Source organism: Scomber scombrus, chromosome 10 (genome assembly GCF_963691925.1).
Source record: "Scomber scombrus chromosome 10, fScoSco1.1, whole genome shotgun sequence".
Taxonomy (NCBI): domain Eukaryota; kingdom Metazoa; phylum Chordata; class Actinopteri; order Scombriformes; family Scombridae; genus Scomber; species Scomber scombrus.
Window position 1 is genome coordinate 10,886,031 of NC_084979.1, and position 16,011 is coordinate 10,902,041.

Below are 16,011 nucleotides of genomic sequence, written 5' to 3' on the forward strand. Positions count from 1 at the left end.
TTAGAATTATCTCATTTCATGTGAATATTTTGTGGTTTCTTTAGTAATTAATTTGACACAGACCAATTACTTATTCATTGAATTAAAATGTGCTATATTGGGTTATGTCATCATTATCAGGATTTTGGTCATATCACCCAGCCCTTGTCATAGCTTCATACCTTTACATTTTGTCACTTTGTGGATATATCGTGTAGGAATCTTGTCAACTCCTGAAGGTTGAGAGATTATCCAGAGATGAGCAGAGGGAAGCAAATTCCCTTTGATGAGGTTTGTCAGCAGCACATCCATCGAGGCTGGCTCTTTAATATCAGACAGGTCCTTGTTGTTTTCAAAGTCAAGAGGAGGTTCACATTCTTCCAAGCCGTCAAGGACAAAGACTATTTCACATTTATCATAGGGGCAGACTACTGTTTGTTTCATGTCAATGAATAAATGAAGTAAATCCTCCATGCTTAGATCTTTGTCTCTTTTTGATTTCAGCTCACTGAAACAGAGTGGGACTACCAGGTGTATGTTTTCGTTGGATTTCCCGTTTGCCCAGTCAACCATGAACAGCCTTGTTTGAAATGTTTTTCCAATGCCAGCCTCTCCTACTGTTAGCACTGTTCGCTGTTTGTTGTTCTTTAAAAGACCGACTACTGCGTCGTATTTAATCTGTACAGGTTTATCTTCATCTTCCCTGTTTTTAGCAGATTTTATCTCATAGAGTTCTGTGTCAGTCTCACGTTGATGCTGTTCCTTTTCATACTGATCGAGGATTTTCTTCTTCAGGTGAGCTCTGACTTTGTCTTTGGGATCTTTCTCTGTAGGGAGAAAACAGAAGAAATTATTCAAAGACCTGAAGAAGAAGTAATGACTGTAACCTTGCATTCTTGAGTAAGGTTACAGAAAAAAGGTTAAAAGATCTTTCTTTTTGGAGAGGCATGGGTGTTTTAATGGTTAATAAATGCTAATACTTAATATATTACTTATAAAACATTAATAAAAAACATTTGGATGGCAAGGTTCTGAAAAATTACAATGCGTATAGTCATTTTTCTTTTAATTTCTGTTTCCTTCAATTCGACTAAATGTTAACAGACAGATTAGTTACCAGAGCAAAATCACAGCTTTATTATTTTTCTACAAATAAAATAGTTTTTAGTTCCATCAGGTGTGTAGTGTTTGCTATCTTCTCTCTTTCTCTCTCTCTCTCTCTCATTCATTCTGGGTTTGACAGACTGGCAATCTACCAGCATGGTCTTTGTGATTGACTGGTGGACTGCGATCAATGTATTGTTTTTTGGGCAAAAAAGTGAAACCACCCTCCAGAGTGGAAATCTTAAAAACGCTCCACCGTCGCGTTCCCGTCCAAAGGGTAAAAATACAAAAGTCTGCCTTAAATGCAGCAGAGTTTTCGCTGCGGTCCGTAGCTGTAACCTAGGTGACAGACACTCTTCCATGCGTCACGTACCTATCCTTCTGCTGATACCTGTGTGCTGCAGCGGGGCCAATAATGACAGAGGAGGGGGGAGAGAAGTGTAGTCCGAGACAAAATGGTCAGTTTTTGTTTGCTTCTTAGCCATGTTTTGGTTTTCCATTTTGCGCTACTAGGGAGATAAGTAGAGGGTAGGTTCTAAACAGGCGCGCAGACTTTGTGGTGTTGTGGCCGCCTGGCGTGCATTCAACATTGAATTCCACAAACGTTTGCGTCACCGTATGCGCGCAGATTTCCCCCAAAAAACGCTTGTCTAAACGTGGAATAAAAAGTGAGAACGCAACGTCCCTTCTGCGTTTTCTGTTCAGATCATTTCCATGTAAGCATAGCTTCAAACATCCAGTTTGACAAGTAAATCACATTTTTGAGTGGTGGGGGACTTTTATTATTTAACTCAATCATTCCAATTTGAATAGATGTAAAATGTTCAGCAGGCCACATAACCGACATAAAGGTATGTATGTTTCTACAGTAGCCCAGGATGGACAGACCAAACACGGCTTCTAGAGAGGGCCTTTCATGTTTTTCGTAAGTTTTGTGACCACGACCTCCTCTTTGTCATCGACACCTATTGATTTCCACATCAATGAGCCACACTGTTGCACTGGGTGACATGTTCCTCTGCCCCAAATGATTACAAGAGTTTGTTTAGAAACAAAGAGTAAAATAAGACATTTTAAATCCCAGGAAATGAAGCCAATTTTCCAGGGAATCCTGGGAAATCAACGATTTTTAAAAAGGCAACATTAGCTGAGCCCTGGTCATTTCCAGCAACAGTCAATGCAATGTGGTGACATTATGCATATATGGGTTCCCAATCCGACCATTTTTTGTGTATTATTTTATCATTATTAAGGCAAAAGAACTCAATTGATGTCCATCGACATTATAATGAATAAGCTATAGGCTTAATATTAGTTTGCATCCAACGTGCTGTGTGGACATTATATCTGCTGCACGGCTTTTACCACAATTATGAAATGGTAAGTTTATTGTCTGTGACTGTGACCCTCATAAAAGTAATATTTTACAAATCTGCATTATATAAACTAATGAAATTCGTTAAAGTAAGTCATTTGGCGACTTCTAAGTCATTCAGTTAAACTAAGTCTATTCCTGCGAGCGTGAATGATCACTCGAAGTGATCGAACTTTCTTACTTTTACTGGAGTAAAGAGTTGAATCAGTACGTCTTTTTTACACAAGTATCTGTAGTACTTTTGCCACCTCTGCATACTACACAGGCATGATTCAGAAAAACATGCTTGCACTTTTTAATCATAGTACGTTGTGTTAATTGATCGACTGTGTTGTGTTTTACCGGCGCACAGCACGCGAACACACACCTGTGCATTGGATTTCCCAGGAATTCCCTTTCCCAGGATTAAACCCTAAGGAGCACACGGTTACATACACAACGCACAATGTATGTGTCGGAGGCAACCGTGCTTGAGTACACTTGGGTTTTAGGTAATGTGAGTGCGGGCCAGCGGGGGGGGGGGGGCATTCGTGCTTCAGCACGGTACGGAACAACTGGCTCTAGTGTGAGTGCACCCTAAGACTACATATTCAGTTCTGGAGGAACTCAAATCTCCCTTTAGGAAATCGATTCAATGAGTTAAAAACTAGGCATCTTAGACTATTTCAAATCATGTCCAAGAAAGCCAATTTAGGTTATTTTGAATTGAATCCTGTGACAGAGGGTGTATGGGGCAGGTGAAGAGTACATTAGTAATTCCAAACCATTATTAATTCTGCAACATTTCAAGCACAAAGACACATGTAAGCAACAAATCATGAACAACCTGATAACTGATCAATCGCTTATGATTCCTGGTTTGTGATTAAAGAACTAATTGTGAATATGTCTGGTGTCTGGGATGTTATACTTTATAGGGGGGACTCACAAAAAGGTAAACAATGGAACGATAATCATAAAGTATTGGGGATTATTTAGTAACTATTCAGTGCTATATATTAGGAGATAGAAGAAGAGCAACTAATGTTTAAGCAATTACTTGTTGGTTTTATTTACTCTTTTGGTTTTATTTACTCTTAGACCTCTTGTCTTTTTTATTGTTTTTTTAATGTCTGTTTGTTGCTTTATTACTTTCATGCTTATATTGAGCTATTGGAAATCTAAATTTCCCATTGGGATAAATAAAGTGTCTATCTATCTATTGTTTTGTGCCATTCTGCAACTCAGAGGTAATTAGGATCAACTACAAATATAAGCAAAGTTGCCAGTATGTCCCCTCATCGATATTTATTGACTAATTTTTGCAAAATGATTCATTATTATTATTGGCTGTTGTCCAGCAGCTCATTAAAATATACTAGAAAAGTATTTGAAAGCAATTATCAAATTCTTTGGTGGCATTGTCAGTATTTAAATTAGCTTTGGACATTTCAACTCTTAACATCTGGTGGGTGGTGCGTTGTAATTTATCTATCGATGATCCTCTTACCAGTGGTGCAGGTCTATTATTATTATTATTATTATTCAACCGTGCTAATAAAAATAAACATTTGACTGTCTGACCATATTGCTGATGAGAAGTGCATTTTTAGGATTTGAAAGTCAAGGTCAACATTTCAGATGTGACTTGGACTAAGGACTTGTATCATGCACAGTGGTGGTTCTAGCTTGTACATTGCCCTTGGCAAACCCCCTTCCAGTCCCCTTTAGGGGGGCCACTATATATATACACATAATTATAACATAACACACTTGTACATTTTGTTTTATTTGGTAGTGTGACTAATATTACTTTTTACATCAACAGGTTACCATACAAATTTGGGTGCACTAGACTCCCCCGCTCTTCCTACCTCAAGCTTTCAGTGAATACACCTGAGGTCAACCTACCCCGGCTTCTCTCCCCATCTCCTACTTCTCAACTCAACTCAACTCAACTTTATTTATATAGCACTTTAAAACAACCACAGCTGAAACAAAATACTGTATATAAATAGATAAAACAACACAGGAACATAAAACTATTAACAAGAAAAATACTAAAATAATTGTTTATTGTTTTTAAAACAAATTAAAAACAATAAAACAATAACTAAAAACAAACCATACAACACTAAAACAGGAGCAGAGTATATCATGCAGGGTTGAAAGCCAAGGAATAAAAATGGGTTTGAAGACGAGTTTTAAAAATGGACAGTGAGGAGGCTTGTCTAATATGTAAAGGAAGCTCGTTCCATAATTTAGGAGCAGCAACAGAAAAAGCTCTATCCCCTCTGAGCTTCCGTTTTGACCTCGGTACCTCCAGGAGCAGCAGATCAGCTGACCTGAGGCACCGAGCAGGAGTGTGGGGGTGAAAGAGCTCAGAGAGGTAAAGCGGGGCCAGACCATTTAAAGATTTAAAAACAAATTAAAGAATCTTAAAATGGACAGGCAGCCAGTGGAGGGAGGCCAGGATGGGAGTTATGTGCTCCCTCTTACGTACTCCAGTTAAGAGGCGAGCGGCTGCGTTTTGCACCAACTGGAGACGTGCGATGGAGGACTGACTGACTCCAAAATAAAGTGCATTACAGTAATCCAGCCGAGATGTGATGAAGGCATGGATTACTGTTTCAAAGTGCTGTTGTGTGAGGAAAGGCTTCACCTTTGCCAGCTAACTAATCTGAAAAAAGCTGGACTTCACAGCACTAATTTGCTGATCCAATTTAAAGTCACTGTCCATCTTAAAAGTTTGAGACTGTTGGCTTTAAATAATCTGCCAAAGGGCCCAAGTCAACAGGAGGGGGTTCACAAGGGCCACTGGGACCTAACACCATCACTTCTGTTTTTTTCCGTTGAAGTTTAAAAAGTTCAAAGCCATCCAGGCTTTGATGTCTTCAAGACATGCCAGAAGTGGTGTGAGGGAGAAAACATTTTTGTTTTTCAGCGGCACATACTGTATATCTGACGGTCATCAGCATAAAAGTGGAAAGAAATGCCATGCTTTCTCAGGATGGAGCCCAGTGGCAGTAAATACAGAGAAAAAAGCAGGGGCCCTAAGATCAACCCCTGTGGAACCCCATACTGCAGTGGAGCAGAGCTGGATTCCGAAATTCCAAGGCCAGATAAGATTTGAGCCACTCCAGTGCAGTACCACAGATGCCCACTAGGTGGCGTAGCCGAGCCACTAAGGTGTTGTGGTCCACAGTGTCAAAAGCTGCAGTTAGGTCCAACAGAACAAGAATTACATGATCACTAGAGTCATTTGCTAGGAGGATGTCATTAAAAACCCTTAGTAAAGCTGACTCTGTGCTATGCAGGGTTTTAATGCCTGATTGAAAGACCTCCAGGACATCATGCTCATCCAGAAATGACTTTAGCTGAGCATGAACAACTTTCTCCAAGATTTTTGAGATAAAAGGCAGTTTGGAGATGGGCCTAAAATTGGCCAGCACGCTGTGATCAAGGCCAGGTTTTTTAAGTAGAAGCTGTATCACTGCATGTTTAAAACTTAGGGGAACGACACCAGAAGACAGACTGCTGTTTATGATAGCCAGAACAGACTGCCCTATACTAGGGAAAACCTCTTTAAAGAAACTAGGAGAGACAGCATCACAGGGAGAGCCTGATGGCATGGGACAGAGGGGTCCAGGTGCAGGAGCTGAGATGAGAGTCCTAGCAGTAACAACCTTATCAATAAAAAAGTGCAGGAAGCTATTACACTTCTGACTGTGAGATCTTCTCAGCAGGTAGAAACCTACTAGTTCACAAACCAGAATGAGGGTGCCCACTGTAACAAGGTTAATTGACCCACATGGTGACATTATATCATTTACGTGACATGCAAATGAGCGATAGAAAACCAATCATTTTTTTCTTGTTTTTCTCTTTTGACGCATGCACCCTGTGCCACCCCTGGCAAGATGCAGCCCTGGGTATATCTAAATCTACCACTGATCATGCATGACATGTATATTTCATATCATATCATATGTGTTAAAGGGGTTGGGTAAAATGTAAGGAATGGCTACAGCTGTTTTTTTGCTACAGTCTGCATTTTTTGAAGCGTCACAAATATATTTTGTTTTCATATGATAATAGTTTTGAGAATTTATCGCCAATGTTTGCTTTGACTGTGATAGCAAACTTATTTATAAAGCTTTAACAGCCTACATCTACTTTTATACACTTACCTCGTATTTGTGTCTTTCTGTGAACCAATTCATCAGGCAGCTTTTCAGCAGCTGAAGGTGTGGAGGTGATCCAGAGCTGAGCAGAAGGAAGCAGGTTTCCTCTGATGAGGTTTGTCAGTAGCACATCCACTGAGGCTGACTCTCTGATATCTGTCACGGTCTCATTGTTGTCAAAGTCAAGAGGAAGTTCACAGGCGTCCAAACCATCCAAAACAAAGACAACTTTTAAATGTTCATAGTTGGAGATTACAGAGTCTTTGGTTTCCTTAAAACAATCATTTAGAAGTTCCAACATACTGACTTTTTGATTTTTAATCGGATTCAGCTCTGACAGTCTGACAGGAAATATAACCTCTAGATCGTCTTTGGCTTTGCCAAATATTGCATTTGTAACCCAAGTGTAAATTGTAGACTTGTCACTTTCAGCCCACTCTCGTGTGAACTTCTGTGCATGGAAGGATTTTCCAACACCAGCTTCTCCAGTGGTCAGCACGATTCTTACTTTCTGATCTTTGTCACATTTGAAGATTTCAGATATTGAATTCACTGGTATTTTTGAGTCCTTCATAGTCTGTCCATTTTTCTCTTCAGCATTGACCTCACCACTTCTGTCTTCTTTCATGATGTGTTCTGTGTTTTTCTGGTTTGGATGATTTCGGTCTTCAACTTGAGTGTTTTCCCGAAGAAATCTTTTCTTCAGGTTTGATACCAGCTGCTGCCGCCGCTTCACAGTCTCTGAATAAATAAAGCAAAGTTAAGCAAATTATGTTGATGAAGGGTAAATGCAGCATGAATCAATTATCTTTAATAATGATTAGTTGATTAATTGAATAGCAGATTAATCGATAATCGTTTCAAGTCATTTTTAAGAACATATTAGAATTCACATATTTACTGGAATATTTTGTAATTTTGTCCTCTATGACCATAAACTGAATATGTTTGGGTTTGGAACAGTTAGTCGGGACAAAACAAAATATTTGAAGGGGCACCTGAGGCTTTAAAAACGGAATCAATATTTTGTCACAATTTTCTGACATTTTACAGATCAAATAATCATTTGCAGGCCTAAATAAAAGTGGTTGTTTTGTACCAATTATGATGTTTACAGTGCAACACAGTCAACAAGCAATAGCAAAAATCTTTTTAAAAACTTTTCTTTTTAAAAAAAAAATCACTCTGGGTTTCTAATTAAATAAATCTCAGAAAAGTTTATAAAATGTTTGAAATAATAGTACACTTTGTCATGTATTCCAGCTTCTGTTGTTTTATTTAAATAAAATCACATTTCCCAGTGTGACCAAAATAATTACATGACACATAGGATTACATATGAACAGTTATGAGCCATTAAACATGTTACTGTCATAGCTTCATACCTTTACATTCTGTCTCTTTATGGATATATTGTGTAGGAATCTTGTCAACTCCTGAAGGTTGGGAGATGATCCAGAGATGAGCAGAGGGAAGTAAATTCCCTTTGATGAGGTTTGTGAGCAGCACATCCATCGAGGCTGGCTCTTTCATATCAGATAGATCCTTGTTTTTTTCAAAGTCAAGAGGAAGTTCACATTTTTCCAATCCATCAAGGACAAAAACTATTTTACATTTGTCATAGGAGGAAACTACTGGTTGTTTGATGCTATTGAAGACATGGATTAAATCCTCCATGCTTTGAACTTCATCTATTTTTGAATTTAGCTCACTGAAACAGAATGGGACTATCAAGTCTATCTCTTTGTTGGATTTCCCGTTTGCCCAGTCAACCATGAACAGCCTTGTTTGAAATGTTTTTCCAATACCAGCCAATCCTACTGTTAGCACTGCTCGCTTTTTATTTTTCTTGGAAAGATTGATTACTTCATCATATTTGATCTGTTTAGATTTCTTTCCTTGGGCATATTTCTTATACAGTTCTGAGTCAATCTCATGTTCACTAAGTTCTGCTTTATATTGACTGATTTTTGTCTTCAGGTGAGCTGTGAGTTTGTGTTCGCCATCTTTCTCTAAAATGAAAAAAATACAACAAAAATGATTAAGACCATTCAAAGAAGTCAGTATGTAGTAAATCCAATAAATTCACACACAACAATATGATGGCAGCTATTAATTACAGTAATATACAATCTTTCTTTTTTATTTGAATTCCTCTGTCAAACATACTGACTTTATCGCTGGTAGAATATGTGCGTTGTTCCTTGTTTGAATACCTGAATCTTTGCTGAAGTTGAGTGGGTCATCCTCAGACTGGTTACTGTTCATGGAAGCACTGCTGACTTCACTCTGTGACGCAGGCGGGCTTCAACACAGAAAAAAACAATTTTGGAAATGTGTCATTACATATTTATTTTTTTCAGTGCTAAACGATTTGGTCGATGATTTTCTATACTTATCTTATTGTCAACAAATCTCATGTGGAGAGCCAAACCAACACATTTTAGTCATTGGACATGTATCTTAAGTTATTTTCAAGTTCTTCATGCTGACACCAGCCGACTTCATTTTTCCCACGCTCAGGATGGCAGAATGCCGACTCTGTCATTCTGACAGTGTCAATCTGCAACATTCTAAGTGAATTGATCTTATTGATTTGACTGTCTCCTCTGTTTATTGATCTAATGTTCATTGATTTCACTGCTTTCTCCTACTGTTTTTAACTACTGTGAATCAGACCAAAAGGCTGGCATTTTTCAACTCAGCCTTTCAGGACACTGCTGTTTGGGACCCTTGCTCCTGCTCAACAGCAAATCGCCAGTCATCTGGGACTGACATGGTGGTCCATGGTCACTCAGACTGTCTCTACCCCTCGCCTGAGCCTGTCCATCTACTACACAGCTCTGTCTGATGACTATCTGGTCCATCCATCTGGTGTCCTTGCTGCTTTATCTCTCCCAGATCTGGACAAGAACCCACAGCTTGCCCTCCATAGGTCACTGACAGCTCTCAAGTGGCTGGCAACTCCAACAGGAAGCACATAAACAGCCCTCATCCTGGTCTGTGACCTCATAAGCCTGGCAGAGGATCCTTAATGAGGCTGTGCTCTGTCACATTGGCGGTCTCCCTCACCCTGAGCTGGCAGGTAATCCTTCTCCCAGGTGTGATGCCACTGCTTCGGCACAGCACTTGTCCATCCAGACACACAATGTGGACCGGGCACTCTCCTGCCACTCTGTGTTTCCCAGGAGCCACAGTGCCAGTTATCCTGGATAAGCTCTATGGACTGCGGTTTTCACTCCCACCTTCTACAAACTAGGAGTGTGTCCACTGGGATGTAATGACCCAGCTCATCACCAGTCTGAGGTGACAAAAGGATTTTAATTACGTTTTTAACCTTTTAAATAACAGTGTGGGGAATGTTTTTTTTAGCATTTAATTTACAGACTACTCAAGCCAGACAATTTTTTATCCAAGAGCTCTCAAGTTTGATTTATCTCATTTCATATCAAAGTCTGACAACATTTTCATTTTATGGACATTTCTGAATCTTTTAACCTCACTCAGGTAATACATAAACCCATACATTTCCAGCATCATACTCTAGATTTAGTTCTGCACTGTGGTCTCAGCCCACACAACTTTGAGATTGAGGATATCTGTCTTTCTGATCACAAAACAAGACAATTTTATTCAATGTGGTTTTAAACCAATTAACTTTTAATCAAAGTACTCCCATCCACTGCCATGTTTTTGACTCCGTCTGCTAGCAAGTAAGAGAGAGAGACAGAGACCTAGAGACTGAGAGTGGTCATGTCAGCATAGGATGAGGTCATAACACTGGCAGAGTCAAGGGAGGATCCCAAATGCCTGAATAAGAAATTCAGAGATATGTAACCCAGAGTCCAATGTGATAATGGAGCGGTGTAACTTCAATACTTGATACCAAAAACTTGGTAAAACAATTGACACACGTATGAGTATATCATGAAATCAGGCTAAAACCTGCAGCTTTGCATTACAAGACAGACCGGTTTGTGGAATAAGCATTGACACTGTCAGATGTGCCATGCTCAAAGACACTGACCCCACACTAGTTAAAGCTGTGCACATTTGCCAAATAAGTGAACTCAATGAATAACACAGCGAAGTCCTCTCTGCAACAAGAAGTGAAAACTGCCAGCAGTGTGGATACCAGAAAGATAAAATGCAGCAGCAAATTCAAAGGTAAAATGTAATATATGATGAAGTGAGAACATCTAGTAACAATTATCTCAAGCTTCAAGAATTGCCCTCAGCCTCTAAGCCTGTCATGTATCAGTCTCATCAGCCCTGCTCTGTCTCCTTTCTACTAAACTGGGACAACAAAAGTTGCATGGTTGACAGGAAGACAATAGGAGAGTTAAATCATCAGTTTTCTGTTCAATCTTTGTTGGATCCAGTGGCGGTTCTAGCTTGAATGATGCCCTGGGTGAGACCCCGCCCAGGAATTTTGTTTAATATATATACTATATGTCCACAAGGACATCTAAAAATATATGTTAAATATAAAGACATTTACAAGATCTGTGGAAAAAAAGAATAATAAAATAGAAATGAAATAAGAATTAGAATAATATTTCTCAATTGCACAAATCCTTCATCAGAACAATGGAAAAACACACTTAAGAGAATCCAGTTATTACACTATTGCACTTAGAACAGGGAACACACTATTTAATGTGCACAATCACCACCTCCAACATTGCCACAAGACAACAAACCCAATTCTGCACAAACTATGACTACTCAACATCAGTCCAGGGACAGCAGATGTAAAATAGCCTTTTGGCTAATTTTGGCATGTTTACATTTGTTAAAATGTTTTATTAATGTGCATTGTCCCTGATCATTAAACCTTTAAATTAAATAAATAAATCCATAAATATACACTATATACATATATATGCCAAAAATATAAACAATCAGAAATGTAAGAAGAGCAGAAAGCAACAATAATAATATAATACAAATAGAGAATAAATATTCTTAATAGCACAAATCCTTCTTACACAAATGGGAAAACACACTGGAGAGAATCTAATTATTACAGTATTGCACTTAGAACAGCAAACACACTTTCAATGGTATAACAGCCAACTAAAGCCTGACTCTTCTGGCCTTCCTTCAGGCAAAATCATCAATGATGTCATCATATGAAATCTGATGCCCTATTTCGTGATTGACACTAAGACTAAACCAATTCACCTTGGAGGTGCACAGATTCGTTTTGTATTACCCATTTTTTAGCTATTTCACACAACCCAGAAAAAAAAAAGGTGCATGAACTATAGGCCTGTATTTATAATATTATGAATGAAATGTGCGTTATTTGGAAGAAAGTAGAGGTGTGACTGACTTTAGCCCACTAATTCCATTAGAGTATTGCTCTATTAAGTGGATCCCCGTTCCCCCTGCCCATTCCAGTAGAGAGACGCAGAGGTGAACTGGGTTGTGGTCAAGCGCACACCTCATGTTTTTTGGCGCATTGCTTTTTTGAGTCAGAGAATGGCATGTTCAGAGAACTGACAAGAGGAGATGTGAAAATATACAGCACAAAGCAAGTTGTTTTTGTTTTTGTGGAAAATGGGTCTCGGAACCACGTCTGCTTCTGAACAAAAGCCAGTCCGCTGCCACTTAGTGATTTAATCAACGAAAAAAGCATCTGAACATATGTGGTTAAAACATCTGTATTGATCTGATAATGAAAGTGGATGATTCTTACAGTGTCTGTAATTCACAGCTGTATATACCGTACTAAAAGTTTCTTCTTCATTTCGTTAAATCCCAGCAGCATCTGATGGCAGCAGGTCTGATAAATCTGTGTTGTGCAGAGCACAGTGTCATTACACACAGCCGCTCACTGTTCACTAAATCAGCTGATTACACCAGGCTGCTACAGTATAACCACACACACCTCTCATCAGAGTGGTCAGTTATAACTCCATATTCTTCCTTTTATGAATGACACATTGGGTTGACACAATCTGAAGAGGTTCACACTGATCCAAGATGTCAACATGCTCAAACAGTGAGTCAAATAATGTTGTTTATAGAAAATATGTGTAGGTATTTAGTTTTTGGAACCAAATGCACCCAAAATAGCTCCTCCCACTCTGTAACTCCAACATTTTCTATTTACCTTAACCTTAAGTTAAGAGGGTCATCTGTGGACAGGTCACGTTTCATGTAGACGATGCTCAGTACAGGTGAAACTAGTTGTTTATATTTAATTTTTTTGTTTTTCTCACAATTTCTCATGGCCCATTCCCCAGCAATTGCTTCCCGTTGTACGAATTAAAATTTCCTCCTCTCATATTTGGTAGCTCTGAACAGGGCTGCCTTAAAATACATATTGCATTTTATCAGTGCAGTTATCCTCAGTGCTGTCTACTGTTAAGTAGATACAATATAACTTTTTACATACTAAAAGGAGACACACATCCCTAAATATTGCAACAGCCACACTTTTTAACAAAAGCTAGATAAGAAGTATTATACTACTGTCATGGCGGCTAAGATATACTGTATGTGAAGCTACAACCAGCAACTGGTTAGCTGAACACAAAGACTGAAGAGGGGGAAACTGTAAAACTGCAAAATCAGCTTACCAACTCCTCTAAAGCTCACTAATTAAATCATTATATCTTATTTGTTTAATCAATACAAAAATTGAGCAGCCTGGTGTTAATGTGCAGATAAATCCCTGGTATCACAGGTGCTTTTTTGGGTATAAACACTCTATTGATTTAAAATGTTTACATTATTGTTGTCTATATCAAAGCCCCAACAACTAACCTAAAATTTGAATCCACATCCTCTGATTCTTCACTTTTCATGGAACCTTCACTGGATGTAGCAGAGACTGCCGTTTCTTCCTCATCCCAGCTTTAAATCAAATTTCAAAATTGTCTTTACCAAACTAACAATTTTTAAATCTTGAACATTATTTTTGAAATTCACAGTTGAAATTATTTCAGTTTGTTTTGTCTCTGTATGTCTGTATCAAAGCTCCAACAAGTGAATTATCTTACCCCGTCAAATTTGGAGGTTGATCCTTGGATCTGTCACTTCTCATGGAAACATCACTGGATGCAGCAGAGACTGGTGTTTCTTTCTGATGCAAGCTTTAAATCAAATTTCAAAAAAGTGTTTACAACACTGAACTCTAAATATTTGAAATTGTGAACATTATTTTTGAGCTTTCGAACTTCAATGTTAAAACTATTTCTCTTGACATGTCAAATTTATACTTTTCAGTTTGTTTTGTCTCTGTCTGTCTGTATCAAAGCTCTAACAAGTGAATTATCTTACCCCGTCAAATTTGGAGGTTCATCCTTGGATCTGTCACTTCTCATGGAAACATCACTGGATGCAGGAGAGACTGGTCTTCCTTTCTTATGTGAGCTTAACATGAAAAAAATGTTTTTACAATCCCAATTCTAAACCATTTTTCTTTTTACATTTTTAACATTATTTTTGAGATTCACTGTTAAATTATTTCTCTTGGTCTTTTTACAATACCAAACATTAACAATTTTGAAGTCTTGAATATTATTTTTGAGATTCACAGTTGAAATTATTTCAGTTTGTTTTGTCTCTGTCTGTCTGTATCAAAGCTCCAACAAGTGAATTATTTTACCCCGTTAAATTTGGAGGTTCATCCTTGGATCTGTCACTTCTCATGGAAACATCACTGGATGCAGCAGAGACTGGTGTTTCTTTCTTATGTGAGCTTAACATGAAAAAAATGTTTTTACAATCCCAATTCTAAACCATTTTTCTTTTTACATTTTTAACATTATTTTTGAGATTCACTGTTAAATTATTTCTCTTGGTCTTTTTACAATACCAAACATTAACAATTTTGAAGTCTTGAATATTATTTTTGAGATTCACAGTTGAAATTATTTCAGTTTGTTTTGTCTCTGTATGTCTGTATCAAAGCTCCAACAAGTGAATTATTTTACCCCGTTAAATTTGGAGGTTGATCCTTGGATCTGTCACTTCTCATGGAAACATCACTGGATGCAGCAGAGACTGGTGTTTCTTTCTTATGTGAGCTTAACATGAAAAAAATGTTTTTACAATCCCAATTCTAAACCATTTTTCTTTTTACATTTTTAACATTATTTTTGAGATTCACTGTTAAATTATTTCTCTTGGTCTTTTTAGAAAATACCAAACATTAACAATTTTGAAGTCTTGAATATTATTTTTGAGATTCACAGTTGAAATTATTTCAGTTTGTTTTGTCTCTGTCTGTCTGTATCAAAGCTCCAACAAGTGAATTATCTTACCCAGTCAAATTTGGAGGTTGATCCTTGGATCTGTCACTTCTCATGGAAACATCACTGGATGCAGCAGAGACTGGTGTTTCTTTCTGATGCAAGCTTTAAATCAAATTTCAAAAAAGTGTTTACAACACTGAACTCTAAATATTTGAAATTGTGAACATTATTTTTGAGCTTTCAAACTTCAAAGTTAAAACTATTTCTCTTGACATGTCAAATTTATACTTTTCAGTTTGTTTTGTCTCTGTCTGTCTGTATCAAAGCTCTAACAAGTGAATTATCTTACCCCGTCAAATTTGGAGGTTGATCCTTGGATCTGTCACTTCTCATGGAAACATCACTGGATGCAGCAGAGACTGGTGTTTCTTTCTTATGTGAGCTTAACATGAAAAAAATGTTTTTACAATCCCAATTCTAAACCATTTTTCTTTTTACATTTTTAACATTATTTTTGAGATTCACTGTTAAATTATTTCTCTTGGTCTTTTTACAATACCAAACATTAACAATTTTGAAGTCTTGAATATTATTTTTGAGATTCACAGTTGAAATTATTTCAGTTTGTTTTGTCTCTGTCTGTCTGTATCAAAGCTCCAACAAGTGAATTATTTTACCCCGTTAAATTTGGAGGTTGATCCTTGGATCTGTCACTTCTCATGGAAACATCACTGGATGCAGCAGAGACTGGTGTTTCTTTCTGATGCAAGCTTTAAATCACATTTCAAAAAAGTGTTTACAACACTGAACTCTAAATATTTGAAATTGTGAACATTATTTTTGAGCTTTCGAACTTCAATGTTAAAACTATTTCTCTTGACATGTCAAATTTATACTTTTCAGTTTGTTTTGTCTCTGTATGTCTGTATCAAAGCTCTAACAAGTGAATTATCTTACCCCGTCAAATTTGGAGGTTCATCCTTGGATCTGTCACTTCTCATGGAAACATCACTGGATGCAGCAGAGACTGGTGTTTCTTTCTTATGTGAGCTTAACATGAAAAAAATGTTTTTACAATCCCAATTCTAAACCATTTTTCTTTTTACATTTTTAACATTATTTTTGAGATTCACTGTTAAATTATTTCTCTTGGTCTTTTTACAATACCAAACATTAACAA